The sequence below is a fragment of the Phoca vitulina genome, unplaced genomic scaffold (assembly GCF_004348235.1).
Source record: "Phoca vitulina isolate PV1807 unplaced genomic scaffold, GSC_HSeal_1.0 scaffold13, whole genome shotgun sequence".
NCBI classification, from domain to species: Eukaryota; Metazoa; Chordata; class Mammalia; order Carnivora; family Phocidae; genus Phoca; species Phoca vitulina.
Window position 1 is genome coordinate 36,418,257 of NW_022589716.1, and position 8,329 is coordinate 36,426,585.

Sequence of the window (8,329 nt, forward strand, 5' to 3'; positions counted from 1 at the left end):
CATTATTAGGGAGGATAGTACTATTTACAGAAATTACTAGCATTTATATCAACTACTTAATATTTTACAGAAGTGTCATGTCCATTATTTAATTGTTTCTGGTCAGAAGTCCCATGACTATTATATCTGTTTTTGTAATCTCTATTTTATGGAAGTATAAGTTGATACTTGGCTGAAATAAGTCAGCTCCATTTGTATACCAACATCTTGCTTTCTGTCAGGTTTGCTGAAAGTATGCAAATAACTGTAAAATGTGGAACTGGATTCAAATTTCACTTAATAAAATCATTCTATGCTAAGACTAGTAAATAAATAAGCATATAAACAAATAAAAAATTCTTAAGGCATTTAGGAAACAAAAGAGGATGACCAATGTGGAAAAAACTCTTTTATTCAGAGCAGAATTTTCTGACTGGAAAAACCTGAGAAGGTTATTCTGAAACTTTCCTGTAATTTCTTTTCACATTGAAGAAAATGTGGTCACTCTTTTGATGAATAGTTTCCAGATATGTCACTATATTGAGTAATTCTTTGGATATTACTGATTGAATTATCTTGGAGGAGATCATATTATACTTATGTAATCAGTAGAAATTTAAGTAATTATTATCTTTCTGGAGATTTTTTTAAATTACAACTATTTTTCTAAAATTTTGGACAAAGAAATTTGTAATATGGGTCTCAAGAAATGTAGTTTTCCCTGTTATTTCTAAGTAATCATTCATGCATATGCACATTTTAGAGTTCTTTCCAAACAAGTTTGGTTCTTTCATAAACCTATGAGCAGGATTCTGGAGAGATGGTAACAAACGTGGCATCATTTTTGAAGTCTCTAAATCCCCACATAAAAACAGATTGTGCCAATAAATAACAAAACCAAAAACCCATGACAGCATTTACAACAAAACTAGGCAAAAGGTATCCCATACATTCCAAAATATACATGAGTGAAGACAGCCATCAATAGCCATAGGACCTGTGGCGTGTGATGGGGTAGAGGGAAGCAATGGGATGTCTGTTGATCATGAAAACGCTGAGAATAGAGAAATTGCAAAGAGCCAGCTGGCACAAAAGAGGACCAACCTGTGAACAGCAGCTGACGCTGACAGGGTTTTGTCTTCTGCATTAAAAATCAATGTAAAGAACAGAAAGTCTCAGAGCAGTGTGAGCTCCCATGGATTTTCCAAACTTACCTTCTAGGGTTCCTATCTAGGATAGGACCTCAAACTCAGGAGAAGCTACCATACATGCATGGAATCTAAATTGAGGAGGACAGACAGAGTAAAGGATAGAGAAGGTCTAGATCAAACTAGGGAGGAAAGAGAGCCAGGAAATCCCATAGTGAACTGCCATATTTTTGAACATAGTATACATGGAATGGATGAGCAAGCGTAGTGATATTAGAAACCATACTCTGAGCCTCTGAGCCATGCTTCCTTCAAAAATTCAGGTTTAAAAAAAAGGTTCAGGTCAGCAAATTTGCATAAAAATATTTAACAAAATTATTTTGAAGTGAAATGCCATACCAAATTATCATAAGAAAAAAGATAAGGAGAAAAATAATTAATAATCAAACATGCCAGAAATACTTGTCCACAGACAGATTGCAAGTGCAGCATTTTATTTAAAAATGAGGTAAGGGGCATTAAGGAAATGATGCAAAACATGAAAGAATAACAAAAATCGTAATTTTTATAAATGTTTCCATTTTTCCAAAGTCACCAGTGAAATAGCTTTGTGCTCAGACAATGTATGTGATAAACCACAAATAAATGAGGTAGAAATTGGGGTGTACATACACAAAATATTTTAATTTTTCTTAGGACTGTGATTGGTGACAATAATGTTAGCATCATATTCTAAAATGGTGCTATGTGTAATATAGAAAAAAGTAAATGAGTCATTTATTCTTTTACCATTCTCTGTGTCCATCATCCACATCGTCAATGTAGAAGAAAGGAGATGCAGATGTAAGATATAAAGGTAGAATAAAGTCCTGTAGCCTTGTGTTTTAAATAGAAGAATTTTATGAACTCATGATATATTTTAAATTTAATAACAGGATATATATCTTATATGTTATTTTAATTATAATTATAATTAATATATATTAATTATATGTATATACAGTTGAACCCTGAACAACAAAGGGGTTAAGGGCACTGACCCCCTGCACAGCTGAAAGTCAGTGTATAATTTTTGACTCCCAAAACTTAACTATTAATAGCCTACTGTTGACCAGAAGTCTTACTAAGAACATAAATAGTCCGTTAACACATATTTTGTATGTCATATGTATTATATATTGTATTCTTATAATTAAACAAGCTGGAGGAAAGAAAATGTTAAGAAAATCATAGGGAAGAGAAAATATATTTACAGTACTGTGTCAAAAAAAATATGTGTATAAGGGGACCTATGCAGTTCAGATCCATGTTGTTCAAGGATCAACTGTAGTTAGGTATGTTATAACAGTACACACCTTTATTTTATATAATGTGTGTGTGTGTGTGTGTGTGTGTGTGTGTGTGTGTGTGTGTGTCCTTGCCTGGTCCTGAAAAAGATCTCAAACTTTGATCAAACCAGAAACACTGAGCATATGAAGAGTCCAGATTGTGGCTTTTAGAATACCATTTCCCACTATAAGACACCAAGAATTCTTGGGGAAATAACTGATTCTAGGTCTCAGGCAGAAAATATAAAGGATGAAAGAGGAAGCTATGGAAAACTGCCAGAGCCATATCAAATGAATGCAGGAACCTTTGTGTAGAGGCTCCCACAGGCCAAAGATGAGATCATTTGAACTTTAAAAGGGATAATTCAACTGATCAAAACCTATTAAATATATTTAAATTCATAGATTGACAATGGTGTGTTTGTGTGTAAACATACATATGCAGGCATTCTTCATTTTACCATACTTGGATTTATTGTGCTTCACAGAGATTGTGTTTTTTTATAGCTTGAAGGTTTATGGCAACCCTACATCAAAGAAATCTGTCAGCACCATTTTTCCAACAGCATTTGCTCACTTTATGTCTCTGTGTCATATTTTGGTAATCCTCTCAATATGTCCACTTTTCATTATTATTATACATGTTACGGTGATCTGGGATCAGTGATCTTTGATGTTACTATATTAAGTGTTTTGGGGCACCACAAACAAGGCCCATGTAAGATGATGAAATTAATCAATTAATACTGTGTATGCTCTGATTGCTCCCCCAACCAGCCATTCCCCATCTCTCTCCCTCTCCTCGGGCCTCCCTATTCCCTGGGATACAATGTTGAAATTAAGCCAATTAATAGCCCTACAATGGCCTGTAAGTGGTCAGGTGAAATGAAGAGTCACACATCTCTCATTTTAAATAAATGACTTAGCTTAGTGAGGAAGGCATGTCAAAAGCCATAGGCTGAAAGCTAAACCCCTTGCAAGAAACAGCTAAGTTGTGAATGGAAAGGAAGAGTTCTTAAAGGAAATTAAAAGTGCGAGCCCAGTGAACACATGAATGATAAAAGTGAAACTGCTTATTGCTGATATGGAGAAAGCTAAGTGGTCTGGATAGAAGATCAAACCAGCCACAACATTCCCTTAAGCCAAAGCCCAATCCAGAGCAAGGCCCTAACGTTCTTCAATTCTGTGAAGGCTGAGAGACGTGAGCAAGATGCAGAAGACAAGTCTGAAGCTAGAAGAGGTGGTTCATGAGGGTTAAGGAAAGAAGCTGTTTCCATAACATAAAAGTGCAAGGTGAAGCAGCAAATGTTGATGTAGAAGCTGCAGCAAGTCATCCAGAAGATCTAGCCGAGATCATTAATGAAGGTGGCTGCACTAAACAACAGATTTTCAATGTAGACAGAACAGCCTTCTAGTGGGAGAAGATGCCATCTGGGACTTTCATACCTAAAGAAAAGTCGATGCCTGGCTTCAAAGCTTCAAAGGACAGGCTGACTCTCTTTGGGTCTAATACATCTGGTAACTTGAAGTTGAAGCCAGTGCTCATTTACTATTCTGAAAATCCTAGGGCTCTTAGGAATTAGTCTACTCTGCCTATGCTCTATAAATGGAATAATAAAGCTTGGATGATAGCACAACTGCTTACAACATTGTTTACTGAATATTTTAAGCCCACTGTTGAGACTTATTGCTCAGGGGTAAAAAAAGATTCCTTTCCAAATACTTCTGCTCATTGACAATGCACCTGGTCACCCAAGAGCTCTACTGGAGATGTACAATAAGATAACTATTGTTTTTATGCCTGCTACCACAATATCCATTCTGCAACCCATGGATCAAAGAGTCATTTTAGGGGTGCCTGGGTAGCTCAGTCAGTTAAGTGCCTGGCTCTTGATCTCAGCTCAGGTCTCCATCTCAGGGTCATGAGTTCAAGCCCCCTCCACCCCCCCACCCCCACCAAAAGAGAGTCATTTTGACTTTCAAGTCTTAGTATTTAAGAAATACATTTTGTAAGGCTATATAGCTGCTGTGGATAGTGATTTCTCTGATGAATCTGGGTAGTCAATTGAAAATCTTATGGAAAGGATTTGCCATTGTAGATGCCATTAAGAACATTCATGATTCATGGGAAGAAAGCAAAATATCAACATGAATAGGAGTTTGGAAGAAGTTGATTCCTACCCTCATGGATGACTTTGAGGGTTCGAGACTTCAGTGGAGGAAGTAATTGCAGGTGTGGTGGAAATAGCAAAAGAACTAGAATCAGAACTGGAGCCTGAAGATGTGACTAAATTGCTGCAATCTCATGATCAAACTTAAATAGTTGAGGAGTTGCTTCTTATGGATCAGCAAAGGAAGCGGTTTCCTGAGATGGAATCTAGTCCTGGTGAAGTTACTGTGAAGACTGTTGAAATGACAACAAAGGATTTAGAGTATTACATAAACTTTGTTGATAAAGCAGTAGCAGGCATTGAGAGGATGGACTGCAATTTTGAAGAAAGTTCTACTGTGGGTAAAATGCTATCAAACAGCATCACATGCTACAGGGAAATCACTTGTAAAAGGAAGAGTGAATCATGTGGCAAACTTCATTGTTGCCTTATTTTAAGAAATTGCCACAGTCACCACGACCTTCAGCAACCACCACGCTGATCAGTCAGTAGCCATCAACATGGAGGCAAGACCTTCCACCAGCAAAAAAATTACAGCTAATGAACACTTAGATAGTACTTAGCATTTTTTAGCAATTATTAATTTTAGCAATAATTACTTTTTTTAATTAAAGTATGTACTTGTTTTTAGACATATGCTACTTCACACTTAGTATACTACAATATAGTGTGAACATAACTTTTATATGCACTGGGAAACCAAAACATTCATTTGACTTACTTTATTGCAATACCCGCTTTATTGCAATATCTCTGAGATACACCTGCACTAACTGACTTCTTCTGGAGAATGATAGCTAATCAATTATTTATGTTGAAAGCTGATAAATAGAAAGAATCAAGCATTTATTCCATCTTTTTTTGTGGAAAATGTACTGCTGTTTAACCAAATAAGAGATGAGGAGAAGCATCTCTTTATAAAATATTCCTATTAATGAAAAAATGTAATGGAATTAGAATATGGCCACTTTGCAATCCCCAGTGATTGTTGGATCTAGGTTTTAAGCATCAAAAGGCACTACCATAACAAAAGAAAGAACTGTACATTAGGCCTCTCCTGATATACCATCTACAATCTTTTAAAATAGAGATATAGTCCATATACAAAAAATTTTACCCTTTATAACATCTAAAATTTAGTGGTGCTTATTCATGAAATTGTGAATCATTATCATTTTCTCATTCCATAACATTTTTACCACCCTAAGAAGAAAGCTGCCGTCCAATAACAGTCACTCTCACCCCTTTCCAACACCTTAACAACCACTAATCTATGTTCTGTCTTTAGAGATTTGCCTATTTTGGACATTTCATGTAAATGGAATCATACAATATGTGACTTTTAGTGACCGACTTTTCTTCACTCAGCATAAATATTTTCAAAGTTTATCCATGTTGTGGTATCTATTAGTACTTCACTCCTTTTTGTGGTTGAACACCATTCCATTACATAGATACACCACATTTTGTTCATCCACTCATCAGCTGATGGATATTTGGGTTGTTTCTACTTTTTCGGCTGTTATAAATAACCTTATATAAAGTGTTATAAACATTTTTGTATATCTATTTATGTAAACTCATGTTTTTAATTCTCTTGAGTATATAAATAGGAGTGAAAATACTGGGTCATATGGAAATTCTATGTTTAACTTTACTGAGGAACTGAAAACTATTTCCCAAAATGACCACAGGTACTGAACCTGATTCTGATCAAATCCCTTCATTCAGTTGCCCATTTGCAGGGAGTGCAAAGGACAGAGAAACATGTTGATCTGCACCACGTTGGTACAGTTGACAAAATCCAGATTGTGAGAAGGTGGACCAGTTAAATGATTTGGGTTTATCAACAGATCAATTATGGGGAAAGGAAAGGAATGGTGGAGGAACCTAGAACAAGAGACCGAGAAGACACATCAATCTTAAAAAAGAGTGCAGAGTAAACTGACGTGCCTAGAGATAATAAAGACGTGAAAAGAACATGTCTAAGTCAATTGAGATATTCTGTGCAATGCAGTGATTCTTAGTCAAGGAAGTCAGTCCAAATCAATTCCTAAGAGACTATGAAAAGTTGCGGACTTCAGTTTTATTCAAGTTTTTCTCTACTTAATGTATCTTGGTCTTTGGGTTATTTACTTGAAATGTGTGATAGCTACTGTTATATTTTCTTTTATTTATATGTATTCATCTATGTTTTCTGTGACTTCAAAGTAACCAGTTTTAAAACCCAATCCTATATGTCTATGCTCGCTTTGCTTTCATAAACAACAACATGAAATGAATTCTGGTATGATTAGGTGAGGAAAATCCCATGTATCAGAAACATCGTCTTCATCCCCAAACCACAAATAATGATATGTCACAGAATCAGCCTGAGTATAATGGTCCCTGTGGAAGGAAAAGGGTAAGATTTTAGGTGAGTATTGTGATTTTTGAAAAGTAATTCTATTAAAATCTGAATATTCAAAAATCATTAGGGTAAGTAAATTTAAAAATCAGTCAATCAGTCAGTCAATCTCAACCATGTGTCCTGCTTGGAAAGATAGCTTTAGAAATTCCGGTTTTAAAGCCTGGCTCTGACTTAGGAAAAAAACCTATTTTCTCTGAGAAAATGACACTCGACTGGATCTTTCTTTCTCATTCTAAGTTTTAAACTGTTACTGTTCTCTGTAAACTGGTTTCCTCTGTGACAGCTGGAGAGAGAACAAATTCACCACATTTTGGGTACAGCAGGTCATTACGCACTATAATTGAGATACATGGGAATATCTTCCCAAAGCAAAGCCATTAAAAAGAGTGGGTGCATTGCCATTTTCAAAGCATGGTGTGAGGTAAGGGGAGCTGGCTGTATGGAAAGAGTCAGACAGTTTCTGATTTAGTCAATGCTAAGTACACCATTGGAATAGGTAATGCCATTTTCTCATTGACGTGGTACACACTGAGAGTAAAAATGGAGGACCAAGATGCTGATTAGCAGTACATAATCAAGTGTGTTGGTGTTGTGCTCAGAGGGACACTGGTTTCTGGAAAACTTAGAAACAAGAAATTGCCCTTCAAAACAACAAAGGATGAAGGAGTAAAGTAGGATTCTGGAGATTATGAAGAGGAAGGAGCCTCAATCAGTGGCATTCATATACTCTCTTAGCTTTCCCTACAAAATACAACTAATATAGACTTCAGGATAAATTCTAGAGTTGTTTTTCTTCTAAGCCCTTAAAGATCTCTGCTGACAGTTATTATGTGCCATCGGCAGCTCCTAGCTATGTGTGCTATATTGACGTCAGTGGTGGCCCCAGTTATTCATTGTTCTCTCTATCCACATCCTCTCACTGTTGATTGACTGTGGCTCTCCGGCACTGAGTTTGGTCTCCTGACTAACTTTGGGCAACAGAATGAGCACAGGTGCCAGTGCACTACTTCTATCTCCAGTTTTCAAGAGAACATGCTTGCTTCTGTTCACATTCTTAGTCTTCTGCCATTGTCAAGAGTAGGACATGGTCCCAGGTGGATGGCCAGAGCTATATAGAGCAGAGATCTCAGTTAACCCACAGACACAGGAATAACCCTTGCCAACGTCAGCATTGCATAGCCTTAATGAAATGAACTCCATATATGCATGAGAAATAAATATTTAGTGCTTTATGCCACTGAATTTTAGGGTGGTTTGTCACATACTGATAACTAATGGATACATCAACCTTTT

At 36.3% G+C, this 8,329-nt stretch overlaps 1 pseudogene; it reads left to right on the forward strand.

Annotated features, from left to right (window-relative positions):
- The first annotated feature begins 3,316 nt into the window (after positions 1-3,316).
- LOC116636977 lies at positions 3,317-5,178 on the forward strand (annotated as a pseudogene).
- Positions 5,179-8,329: the final 3,151 nt, after the last annotated feature.